Source organism: Amphiura filiformis, chromosome 16 (assembly GCF_039555335.1).
Source record: "Amphiura filiformis chromosome 16, Afil_fr2py, whole genome shotgun sequence".
NCBI lineage: Eukaryota > Metazoa > Echinodermata > Ophiuroidea > Amphilepidida > Amphiuridae > Amphiura > Amphiura filiformis.
The window spans coordinates 61,090,815-61,105,048 of NC_092643.1; the positions used below are offsets into that span (position 1 = coordinate 61,090,815).

The 14,234-nt window shown below is 36.1% G+C and overlaps 1 long non-coding RNA gene across 3 annotated transcripts in view; it reads left to right on the top strand.

Moving 5' to 3' along the window:
• LOC140136297 (uncharacterized) overlaps window positions 1-10,897 on the top strand; it is a 272,880-nt gene extending 261,983 nt beyond the window's left edge. For all 3 annotated transcript variants that reach the window (XR_011856643.1, XR_011856642.1, XR_011856644.1), the window contains exon 3: window positions 10,563-10,897. This is a non-coding gene — a long non-coding RNA (uncharacterized lncRNA). The remainder of the gene's footprint in view (window positions 1-10,562) is intronic.
• The last annotated feature ends 3,337 nt before the right edge of the window (window positions 10,898-14,234 follow it).

Consider the following 14,234-nt stretch of genomic DNA (forward strand, 5'->3'; position numbering starts at 1 on the left):
TATGTCGGACTACTGTGTGGGTTAAATACCACTAATTATGTATTACACATGTTTCAATGGGAAAATGCCTAATTTCGGGTGGAATTTTCTCATATACAGAACTCTCACAGTTCAATGCCACTAATATATACTATATGATTTAGATGCCAAATGATCAAAAATTCAACATAGGTAGACCTGAGACTTTTCTTGTTTTAATGCACTGAACCGTAAACAGAAACACTTAAAATGACAGTGCGCCCTCGAAGCTGACAGTTACAATATGATTGGGCGAATATTTACTAAAAACCGAAGCCGTGCGTATGAATCTTGGTACTATTACAACAAAAATAACATATAATAAGAGAAAATGTACCGTTTTGAAGCATGAAACTCTAAAAACTACTTTTTTGGCTATATAACTTGATCAATTTCAGCGATTTTAATGCAGTCTTTTCGAATGCCATGAAAACAAATAGTTACTCGTCGTATTTCAATGTATCGCCCAGGCCTATTAGTGGTATTTAACCTTTACATCCTGAATTGGTTTGCATCCTGGTTTATACAAACTCACAGATGACCTCTGGATGTGCTGGTGTAAATGGTAAAATAGTTCTCTGATTTTTGTGTAGCTGTGACAGAATGTTTATGCTCCGACTCTTGCTAATAGTTGGTTGCTAATGTATGTGAGGTATGTTGTTCGTAGAGAAAAAAAACTACCAAGACTAATGCTACTGACTGAATGATGTTAAGCTTAATGTAAGGCTGTTAAAGGGACTTTCAGACATGCATCGACTGAGGACAAAAAATCTGTAAATGTTTCTTCAAAATTATTGATAAATAGGCCTATACCCTTAAACCATGTTCTTTTCAGAAATGTCTACAAAATATGAAGAAAACTACAAGGTTAATAAGTTTTTGAGATTGCGTCCCCTATTGGATTTGCATGGAATTAAGATTTGTCTCTCTTGACATAAAAATGTAGTGTCTAGGGGGCAGTTACAAAAAAATGTAGATATTTATTTAGCGCTTTATGCTGTAAACAGCCTCAAAGGGCTTTACATTTATTCCGCTGTCATTAAAATATGTCAGAACCATGTTTGCAACCTACAAATGGTGTAGGGTTCTTCAATACAATGACTGTGACTACCCCTAACAGCTTCCCATTGCACCTGGGTGGGGTGAGGCAAAGTGTCTTGCCCAAGGGCGCAACACAGTGGTGGGACGGGGACTCGAACCCATGCACGTCGAGCAAGCTCTAAGATTATGAGTCCAAGGCTGTAACCACTGAGCCACCGTGTCCTCATTAGAAAATATTCTAAATGTTACATGTGGGGAATAGTGCATCAGATATTGACAGATCTTTGATTATTCCTTTAAGTGTTAATGTTAGGTTTTAGGGTAACATATAACATCATTTTTTGATTCCTTAGCTATAAATTGCAATGCTTTTTGACCAGTTACAGTGTCAAACAAGTTCTCCAAATGCATAATTATTCCAGTGATGTTTACCGGTCAATTTCAAGCAGGAACATATTTTTGTTGCAGACCAGACTGATAGTAATGCCCGGGTAGTAATGTGCCCAGCAAACACAAAAATGTTTTAAAAACATGATAAATGTGTTATAAACTGGATTTGGTATTAGTCAAAACATTTTAAAACATTTAAATATTAGGTTATATAAAAGTCATGAAACATTTATAAAATGTTTTATATGAAAAAACACTGCAGCAACATTTCAAAAATGTTGTCAAAATGTAATTGAAATTTTTATTTTTGGCTAACATTTTGGCAAAATATTTTGTCAACACTAAATAAACATTTTGTTGGAATGTTTTGCATTAAGTTTTCAAAAATATTTTCTAATGTTATATTATCTGCAAAACATTTTGTGTTTGCTGGGGTGTACACACAATCAGCCAAGACCAGTATCTACAAAAGCATCTGATGCTCTGAATCTGAAGGGTCATCCTCTTGAATAAGAAGAGGATGAGCAGTCAGTTTGAATTACAACTTTTACCTCATGACCTGGTTGGCTTTGATTGCTAGAATTGAATTATGACATTTTTGCTGGCGTAATATAGTCATAGCTATTGACAAATAATTGAATTATGGCATTTGAACACTGCTTAAATGGTTATTGCTATTGACAAATATATTAGATTGATGGTGTAAACATTGGTATCTATAAGTCTGTCACCGGTCATGACATTTTGATTTTGGCCTGTCAATTCTTTCTGTAAATGCAGGTCACTCACAGACATTCTCTAATAACTCAAAGAAACTAAATAGATCTACACAAACAAATAAAAGTAACAAAAGACACGTTAATAAAAAAATATAATTGTCAAGATGTGCGGGATTGTGGCATCGGAACTTTTTTTTGGGAGGGGGAAAACTTGGTTCTGGGAATGAGGGTTCATATCAGTATCCATCCACTATGTCAAATGGTCATTATGTCAAAAATAAGGTTTGCTATGTCTAATATGAAATGAGGTTTGCTTTGTCTAATATCAAATGAGGTTTGCTATGTCTAATATCAAATGAGGTTTGCTATGTCTAATATCAAATGAGGTTTGCTATGTCAAATATGAAATGAGGTTTGCTATGTCGAATATGAAATGAGGTTTGCTGTTTCAAATATGAAATGAGGTTTGCTATGTCGAATATGAAATGAGGTTTGCTATGTCAAATATGAAATGAGGTTTGCTATGTCGAATATGAAATGAGGTTTGCTGTTTCAAATATGAAATGAGGTTTGCTGGGAATGAGGGTTCATATCAGTATCCGTCCACTATGTCAAATGGTCATTATGTCAAAAATAAGGTTTGCTGTGTCTAATATGAAATGAGGTTTGCTTTGTCTAATATCAAATGAGGTTTGCTATGTCTAATATCAAATGAGGTTTGCTATGTCTAATATCAAATGAGGTTTGCTGTTTCAAATATGAAATGAGGTTTGCTATGTCGAATATGAAATGAGGTTTGCTATGTCAAATATGAAATAAGGGTTGCAATGTCAAATATGAAATAAGGGTTGCAATGTCGAATATGAAATGAGGTTTGCTCTGTAGAATATGAAATGAGTTTTGTTATGTCGAATTTGAAATGAGGTGTGCTATGTTGAATATGAAATGAGGTTTGCTATGTCGAATATGAAATTAGGTTTGTTATGTCGAATTTGAAATGAGGTGTGCTATGTTGAATATGAAATGAGGTTTGCAATGACGAATATAAAATGAGGTTTGCTATATTGAATATGAAATGAAGTTTGCTATGTCGAAGATGAAATGAGGTTTGCTATGTCGAATATAAAATGAGGTTTGCTATGTCGAATATGAAATGAGGTTTGCTATGTCGAATATGAAATGAGGTTTGCTATTTCAAATATGAAATTAGGTTTGCTATGTCAAATATGAAATAAGGTTTGCAATGTCGAATATGAAATGAGGTTTGCTATGTCGAATATGAAATTAGGTTTGTTATGTCGAATTTGAAATGAGGTGTGCTATGTTGAATATGAAATGAGGTTTGCAATGACGAATATAAAATGAGGTTTGCTATATTGAATATGAAATGAAGTTTGCTATGTCGAAGATGAAATGAGGTTTGCTATGTCGAATATAAAATGAGGTTTGCTATGTCGAATATGAAATGAGGTTTGCTATGTCAAATATGAAATAAGGTGTGTTATGTCGAATAAGGTTCATTATGTTAAAATATAAAATATAGTTTGCTAGGGTTAGGGTTAGGGTTAGTAGAGTTAAGGCTAAGTTTAGATTTAGGACATAGCAAACATTATTTCATATTCAACGTAGCAAACTTACGACAAAGCAGGCTGTGAACCTTCATATTATGGGTTGGACAAAGTTTGAGGGACCAGAGACCTCAATTCCCTCTAAAAAGGTTTATTTCCATATGGGCTAATGCCATTTCATCTCTTCATCGCATGGTCTAACACCATTAAGATATTTTACCAGGATAATAACCACTTAGTCTAATCAGAGGAGATTCTCATCTTCTCTGGTCTAATAATCTTTCTTGAGGCAGTCTGAAGTAATTGGCAAAGTTGATCATCAAGAAGGTCCTGACCATTCAATTATAGAACATTTTACGGTCAATAGTACAGACAGTTGTCAGCAGGGCTCAGTATATAGAGGCAACGGGGCAATTCACCCCTGTTTTTTGTCTAAAATAGCCTTAGTAAAATGAGCAACACTCCATAGATGGAATCAATATTTCTGAAGAAAAGAAGAAAATGAACCAAATAGCTTTTGTAGAAATATTCTTTGAGGCCTGGTTGTCAGGCCTAGTTGTCAGTAAATGATTATAACATTTCCGCTATGAATGGTCCGAGACATGCAGACTGTGGGTGTGAGACTAGACTATTCTTCATAGTGACATGTGTCAATATAGGTTGAGGTGTTGAGCTTCTATCTTGTCAATGCTTGACAATAAATACTCTAGACATGTCTTGACAGTATACAACAGGGGAGACATGAGTATTTGTCCAGCTTAGTGTACAAAACACATGTATATTGTGTGCAATTTGTATAGGCATTAATGTACAAAAAAGATACTCATTTCTAGAGCCTTTCGATTTTTGCACAGTAAAATCCTAGGAGGCTTAGCAAAGTTTGTCCTTTTGTGATTTCCTTTCAGTTTCTGGTCTCCCTGTTCACAGCATTTTTTCCTTTTCCTTTTTTATATAATCTACGGAGGTATGCACCCGAGATCTGCTACTGGTATAAGCATGTAAGCAACTTGCCAGAACTTAACCGAATAACCTTAACAGAGTAAAATTGTCCCTCTCCTTATCTTGAACTAATTCATAAAGGACTATTCCAGTCAAAATCTGTACACCCCCTATGAAAGACATGACCTTAATCTCCCACATAGGGAGTGTAGATGTCAAATGGAGTCACTCATTCAGGTAACCCCATTTGAAATTCACACTCCCTGAGTGGAAGATTAAGGTTATGTCTTCCATATAGGGGGTTTTCAACTGGAATATTCTAATCTTATTTTATTAAAACTTAGTCAGGTATTGTACATTTACCTTTATACAAAAATGTCGCAATTTGTTCAAACACAAGTACCGGTATATAGGCAAATAAACTGTGCACTTTATCCACAACAGGAACAAATCTAACATCCTGAATTGCTGAATATGCCACATTGAGCTACACACCCGGGTTACACAGCTAGTTTTCTTTCCTAAAATGACAAAATGGATTGTCTTAAAAATGCTTTCATTACAAGTTTCTTTTGAAACATGCTTTTAAGACAATTTTGTGAAACGATGCAATAAGAATGGTGCACTATTACAAATTTACCTTAAAAGTGTAATAGTCACACAGTTTTTGCATTGTTTCGATATCTATATCACAACTTAAACATTCTATATTTAGATACTTTGATATACATGTAATCAGCTGTATAGTGAAGCAGTACCACAATTGATAAAAACATGACGAAGTGACTTAAATGTTAGGCATGTGTGTTCAGCATGGCATTAATGGTTCAAAGTGTAGCAATTCATCACTTTATGTGAGTTCTTTAAACTTTTAAATGTCTTTAGAACATTAAAATGTTAACATCTCAGACAAGTATAACTGATTAATGCTAGCAACTCGAATAGGCAATTCCATTTGAAGTACACACTACCCCTATGGAAGATTTTGGAAATATCTCCCATAGGGGGAGTATGTTTTTCAAATGTAATTGGTCAGAGTTAATCATTTTGCAACCCATACTTCCCCTGTATTATGGCTTTACTTATATCTTCTATAACTGGAGTGAGTATTTCAAATAGAATTTACTCAACTGTATATTCTACTTGAAACTCCCTCTGTGGAAGACATTGGCTAAATCTTCTACAGGGGTAGTGTGGATTATGAATGGAATAGCCCAGTGCCTGCAATAGCCCTGTGGGTAAAAGTATAAAGTACAGTCATGGTACGGATCAATCTGCTAAGTTGGCGCAACGTCATGTAACCTTCTCCACAAAATGAGCGTAAAGTCGCAAGTTGGTAGTTTCAAGACCTGGCTGCTGCTGATTGATATTCTTTGTTTGATGCATACCTGTACAAGCCAGTAGTATGTCCCTTATGAATGTGCATGTTGTGGCACATTCAAAGGACATACTACTGGCTTTGCAGAATGTCCCACTCACAAGACATATTGTCTTGTACAGGTAGTCTACATCATTGTGTCATTTCACTGGAGTTTGATGGGGATTTGTAGATTCTTGCTTTCTTTCTTCCTTGCTTAAACGCTTATGGATCACTAAAACTAAAAACTATAACTCTTAAGACCTGATAATGAGCATGTTTATAGTGGGCGCCTTAAATTACAATTACCCTACATTTATCTTCCTCTCCACACCAACTGGTCCTTTCTGATGCACAGAAAATGCAGGGTAATGATTCACTACCCACATATTTAATGGAGAGGGGTGCTTTATTCTGTGTGTTTCTACTGGGGAACGGTTGGCGGGTAATGCGGTTTAGTTTAGAGTGTTACCGGTTAATGTGCTCAGTGGAAACAGATCGGTGATGCGGTGTGGACACCCTGCAACTGTGATCCAACTCATGAGGTAGATCATGTGGTGTGACACCCGGTATTTCTGGAAACATGGAAACACAACGGTTAATGGTTGCTGGGTGTTGAACTTCTTTTGCGTACATTTTATGTATCACATCGTGACCTTAAAAGCAGCTTGGAGGTCAGGAAAACAGTTTCAGTACTTCCGGTACACACCACATACCTTATTTTAAGCATCAGTAGAAACGTGCTGGTTGTTGCCTGAATCAGATTGTGGGTTACCAGGTAATACCGGGTAATACCGGGTAAAAATACAGAGTGCTCAGTATAAACACGCAGATTGTCACCCACTAAATCGTCACCCTTACTGTTTCTACTTAGCACGTAACTGCATATTACCCACTAGTAACCACCTCAAAAGGTGGTTGACAATGAGGTTTAGTCACATCACCCTGAATCACTCTTCACCTGATCTGTTTCTACTGAGGCTGTTACCGCATATTCCTCATATCGCCCACATTACCCCAGAATACCTGTTAACCATTTGCTCAGTAGAAACAAGCTGAATGATAGGCCTAGTAAGACCCACAGCTATACTATTTACTATACTCAGCTACAGCTAGTCAACATGCTTGCCTTTCAAATATATAACAATATATTACCAAGAATGTACACCCACACTGGTGCACAAGTGCAAATCAAGTGAGACTATAATCCCAGCAAACACAAAAACGTTTTAAAACGTTTTAAATAAGTTATATTTTGGCTTTTGGTCTAGGTAAAAACGTTTTAATAACATTAAAATATCGGGTTATATAAAGGTCATGATAACGTTTTAAAACGTTTTGTATGAAAACACACTACCACAATATTTTTAAATGTTTTCAAAAAATGTTATTGTAAACTATTTTGCAAACATTTTTGCCAAATATTGTGTCAATACTTAAATAACATTATGTTAAAATATTTGAACCCAGCAAAAACATAAATGTTCTTAAAATGTTTTTTTCAAAACCTTTTAATAACATTTAAATGTCGGGTTATATAAAGGTCATGAAAACGTTTTTAAAACATTATTGAAAATATTTTGGGCAAACATTTTTCCAAAAATATTTTTTCAACACCAAAATAACATTCTGTTTAGAATGTTTTGTATCAAGTTTTCAAGAATGTTTTTGGAATGTTTTTAAAACGTTTTTATACCCTTTATATAACCCGACATTTAAACGTTTTCTGTAAAACATTTTTGTTTGCTGAGCATTAGATTATCAAAAAATGTTTTTTAATGTCATGAAAACTTTTTATACCCTTAATATACCATATATAACCCGACATTTAAACGTTTTCTGACAACCTTTTATAACCTTTTGCGAATGATGTCGAAAACGTTTTGTGTTTGCTGGGATAGCCTTTGTTTTTCTAAGAGCTTTTCTGAGTCTTGTCAAATGATTCGTTAAAAGCAGATGTCTTGTACACCTGATCACTTTGAGACAGAATGAATTGGGCTATTCAAGTTGAAATACATACAACCCTATGAAAAACATGACCTTAATCTCCCACACAAGTGGTGTTGAATTTAAATGGAGCTATCCATTCAGGTAACCCCTATCTGAGACTAGTCTCAGCCCCTATTTGCTGTGTGGAAGATTAAGGTCATGTCTTCCGTAGGGGTGTATGGATTTTATCTGGAAAAGTGCATTATCTTTCTCTTTCTGTCCTCTCTTTCTTTCTCACTTGCTATCTCTATTGTTTACTTTCTCATCATCTTACTTGCTCCTTCCTCCTCGCCAAACTGTAATAGTGGGGGACATTGCAACAGAAAATTGCAAAATTTATCCTGCAACCATATTTAAAGCCATATTGTAACATTTGCTAAGGAGAACATCCTAAGTTTTGTCAAAATTCTGATATTTACATGATTGTAAGGTACATAATGAATTAATATACCCTGTAAAAATTATGCCTTTTCATGCTGAAAACCTGCGATTTTTGATCAAATGATGTGTTCCGAAGTTTTTTCACGAAATTTATTATTGAAATGGTCGAATGCATACACATGATGTTTTCACTAGTTCGACTTCCATCTTCAGCAGATATTGTAGTGTCCAAATTTTGGGAAGAAAGTCCACTTTTCACAAAATTGCTCCCCACTTTTTCAAAATCAGCACCCCCAAAAAAACACCTCTATGCGTATGGGCCTGCATAGAGGTGTATGGATTGCAATGTAAATATCTCATTGTATGATGTATAATTATAGTTTTGAGATGATGTGATTTGAAACAAACTAGATTAAACAGGTTTTGACCCCCAATCAAAACTCACACTTGACATCTTTCTTACAACGCTTTTAAGCTTTATGCTCCAACAAGAAACCATTAGGATTTGATTTCTTATAGGTCTCATCTTATAGCACAAAGTTGCAAATAAAACACTCCAGGCAAAATAACTACTTACTGGACTACAGCACTTTGTAATTATGATTTTAATAATTCATATGCGTCGTTGGGCAGGAAAAACCTATGTGCTTTTGGCCCCTGAACATGTTTAAATCAAAATTGTCAATAGGTTACATAGGAGGTTTTGATTTAAGCATGTTCAGGGGCCAATGACACATAGGAGGTTTTCCTGCCCAATGACGATGAACAACACATAAAGCATGTTTCCGCATATGTATATTGATGTTTTTATATGGTATACAGAAAGCCAGAACTGATTAAAATATTAGCTTTCAAGAACATTAATTAATTGGAGACCTAAATAGACATATACAGGGTGTCCCATAAAAATGTTGTGATATTATAAGTGTTTCCACTAATAGAATCATAGTTCTTTTTCCACTAATAGACTCATACTGTAAAAGTAGAAATTTTCGCGAGGTTTTTATTTTCGCGAATTTCGCGAGTGGACATAAAATCGCGAAAATAAAAACTCACGAAAATAACCTTTTGCATTAGGTTTCTATTGTATCAATATCAAAACCGCAAAATTTAATTCTCGCGCAATTGACAAAATCTTCAAAATCGCGAAAATATCTTCTCGCGGAAATATTGACTTTTACAGTAGTTCAGTGTTTACATAATGTGAAAGCCACATCTTTCAGATATCATTTGCAAAAAAAAAACTAATTTTGATAAAACAGTATTGAAGATGTGATCTAAGATTTAAAGCCATATTGTAACATATATGAGTGGATATTCATACGTAGTGGTAGATAAAATAATTTGAGTTTGACCAAAAAAGCATAAAAAACCTCCCTTTTTTGGGTGGGGCTGCATAAAGGACTGCTCCTATGGAAGACATGCATGGGGTTACCTGCTGAATGGGTAACCCCATTTGAAATTCTCACCTCTCTGTGAGGAGAGATTGATTATTTGATAGATTGATTGACTGCATAATTGATTGATTTTCGTTAGTTTGATCGTTTGTTCATTTGTTTTTTATTCATTCCTTCATTCTTTAATCTGTTCATTCATTCATTCATTCATTCATTCATTATTGGATGTATGTTTTAATAATAAATAATAATAATAATAAATTTCGGATTTATATAGTGCCATTTTCCAGATCTTGAAGGATTCAAAGTGCTGTAATTTATTATTATAATTAATTTTGCTGCCGTGGGTAATCATCACAATCAGATCACATCAACAGGCCAGTTGCAGCCGAACCTGGCGCAAACCTATCCACACCTAGATTATAACATTCACCAATTTTCTGTGCAGCTCCCCAACTTCCATTGGGTGAAGTAAGTCTTTGATAACCAAACAACTAATCACCAATTTTTGTGCAAGCAGGAGGAAACCGGTGATCCCAGAGAAAACCAAAGACCTGCAAGAGCGAGCATGGAATCGGGATAAACCAAGTGCACATACAGTCCTTGCGCACAGCCAGGGCTTGAACCCAGGACCACAGTGGTACAAGGAGAGGGAACAACCACTGCGCCAACTCGCTCTCCCGAGTTTAAATCCAATATTCTGATTTATTTTTTTGAAATACGAATAACTAATTTATGTTTTATGTATGTTTTTTTCATACAGACATGACATGAAATAAACCAGACTGAATTTCGGAATACATCTGACGCTACAACACCTGTTCCAAACCAAATTCTGGTGGAAGATCACAAATAAATATACCCAGCTTGTCAGCCTCACTATCAGCCAGCTGGTCAGCTGGCCAGCCAATCAGCCAGCTACAGCCAGCTAACCAGTCAGCCAACTTACAGATTACTGTCAATTCTTGATTGTGTGTGGATTTCCATGCCAAAGTGTGGAGCACCTAGTCAGCCAGCTAATCAGCCAATCAGTCAGCCATCAGCCAGCATAAGGATCAGTAGGATTTCTTGTGTGTGAATTTCACAGCATTTTATCAGGGCACAATGAAGGAGGAGGGATACACAATGGGCTCAATGCAAGGTGAACACGTTAGTTTTGACTCGCTTGATGATATCTTGGAGGAACGAGGGGATACAGCGGACCACGGAGGATGGTCGCTCAATAATCTACGCAGGAAGTTCATTGATATGGATCTAGAGGAATTATATACCAAATATTGTGATCAGTTACGGAGAACATTGTTGTCATTATTGTGCCTAATGGGGGCTATCTATGGAATACTGCTCATCGTGCTTGCTTTAGTGTATCAATTGGTAAGTGATGCTTTTGTTTATTATTTTGATTGTTTGTGTGGGGGTGTGTGAGTTGGGGTGTGTGGGGGTGTGTGGGTTTGAAAATACCTGCAAACGAGGACGCACACCTGAAAATAGCAGAGTAACTGAGGACACCCAGCAACTGAGGATGTCCACGATTCAAGGATGCCCCCACCCTATCCCTTGTGACACCACTACTGCATGACTTGTGGATCATGCATGTAGTGTATCAGTGCAAACTATTGCAATGTAGTAGTGTGAAAAACTATCAATTTTAGCTAATTTAAGGAAAAACTATCAATTTTTGCAAATTTAAGGAAATGATGAATATTAGATTGAGTACAGTGACCAGAAATGACCAGGGGTGTGAACCCAATACTATGCCCCCATCCCACCCCATGTGATTACTGAATTATATGTGAATCATGTATGTAAAGTCTGCACAAACAGAAACTCAGCTGTTATAAATACGCCTAATAGCTTCAGAACAAATAATTGTTTTCACAATATTTCAACATAGAGAGAATGATGGGTTATTTACGCGCATTTTGATACCCCATTTGTCCAATGCCGTTCAATATTGACAACACAGCAGAGCTTTTATAGAAAAATACCCAAATTTAAAAGTTGCAGTTTACAGCCATCAATGGTTATTACACAAGCATTGTGGCACGTAAAACCCGCCATTATCTTCGCGCTGACTTCAAATCAATACAAATAGCTGCAACTTTTAAATTTGGGTACTTTTCTTTCTAAACACTGCTGTGTTGTTAATATTGAACCAAATTGAACAAATGGGGTATCAAAATGCGCGTAAATAAATCCTCCTCCTTTTTATGTTAAACAGTTATTAGTTCTGAAGCTATAGGCGTATTAATAACAGCTGAGTTTCTTTTTGTGCAGACTTTAGTATACAAAGTATTGTAATGTAATTTTTGCCAATTTTTGGCAATTTAAGGAAGTGATGAAGTACAAGATTGAGTACAATGACCAGATATGACCAGGAAACATTCAATCACTGATCATAGATTAGTGGTATAATTGTTTCACTTGTTTGTCTAGGTTGCAGATGATTGGCCGGACAGAAAACACAGGGAAATATGTATTGGAAATGTAAATAACCTGTTTGCCGATCACCAAAGTATATCCTCAAGTAAAAAATCATAAGCCATGCAAGTTTATTCAGCAAAATTGGAAGTATTAAGTAGATCCCTGTAAAGGAGCAAAAATACCTTTTTTTTTTTTTTTTTAAAGTGAAGGTTTTAGTCATTAAAATTGCCATTTAGTTGCTTTTCTTTATAAAAAAAACATTTGCGAAAACGGAAATATTGATGAATAAGAAGCTCAAATTAGTTGTGTGTATCTACAAGTGAGCAACAATATTAAAATAAAAATTCCTTTAAAAAAGGAATGGGGCGCCCAATGTGAGCTGGACGGGATATGGTGAATTCCATGGTGATTAGATTTGGTATTATAATGATTTGTTTAGGGAAGAGTAGAAGATGATCAAATACGAGAGAAATGCTTCATGGAATGAAGCTAAAAAGTGCAGTGATTCATTATAGTGTACTCTGCACAGACATCAACCCACAAGCCTCAGCACATTTTACAGGAATCAATGACGACTGTGGCCCAAGACACACCATATTAACATTCACCATTAATCTTGCAGCTAAGAAGCGCACATCCTATTCGTACCACAATAAATCATTGCAGCCAGGCTGATCAGCTCCCCAAGTTTTCATATATATGTAAACCGAGACAATAACCAATTAGTTCCTTGTCAAGGGGAATTCCAACTTAGTTTAATTATTTCATAAGAACAAACTGGGACTGTGGTAGGGCTCAAACTGGCATCGGCACATACCAATGCACGTTTCTGAGTCAAACAAACATTGGTTAGAAGATAAAAATGACTTAAAATAGATTGAGTAACAAAATACTTGTTGAAGGTATCCAACACCGATTAAAAAAGTCTGAACCAAGCCTTAGAATAAGCATAATTGGTCACGACGAGCCTGTGAAAGAATATGCCCTTTATATTCCACCACATGGGAAGAGGAAACCAGGACGACCGCGCACACTGTACTTACAGTATGTGCAGCACCTCCTGGGAGATACTGAAGGGATGTTGCAGCCAAACAAAATTGTTTCACTTGCCCAAGATCGCAATAGTTGGAGAAAGCTCCGCAGCCGACTGATGATGATGATGATGATGAATTGGTCAGACACTATAGCATACTTGTTTCTCAGCAACATATACCACATGAAAGTCTAACCTCTGCCCAATAGTACTTATCTACTGGTGTAGCCAGGATTTTTGGAGGCAAAGCAACTTTCAAAGAGGCAAAATTTGAAGAAAATGGTCACAAATGGGCTAAAAAAAGGCCTACAAATCTTAAAATGTCAGGGCAGCAAGCATCCCACAGGGAGGGCAAGACTTCTCACATGGGGTAGCTTCCCCCCTTTGCCCCCTGGCCAGCTATGCCACCACTTTATATCTAAGACCCTGTTCACATTAGAAAATTTCTTCATTCAACGAAGATAAGTTAATCTCGATTAACTAATTAAGCATGCATACACGTTACGCTGAACGAAGACATGCACTGTACACATTTCATAAAAATTAACGAAGTTCGAACGAAGCTATTAACGCCCGGCTATTATTAAAGCCGGCGAAGGTCACTTGTCACATGATCATTTTCCTTCGTCGAACGAAGCAAGCATACACATTACAAAATTAGCTTCGTCGAACGAAGTATTCCTTCGTCAAAACAACCTTTTTAGCTTCGTTGAACGAAGCAATTTTAATCTTCGTCGAAAGAAGAAAAGTGCGTACACATTAGGAAAAAACAATTTTTAATCTTCGTTCGAGTTTGTCGAAAAAAGAAAATGTTTAATGTGAACAGGGCACAGTGTCGACGTGCTATACGATAAATATAAATTTAATACTCCGTTGGTGAGCGACGGGCGATTGGTATTTCACAGAACGCAAAGAAAAGGAGTTCTATCTGATTGGCTAGCAATCGATCGCTTAGGTCGCAGTAGTCAACTACAAACT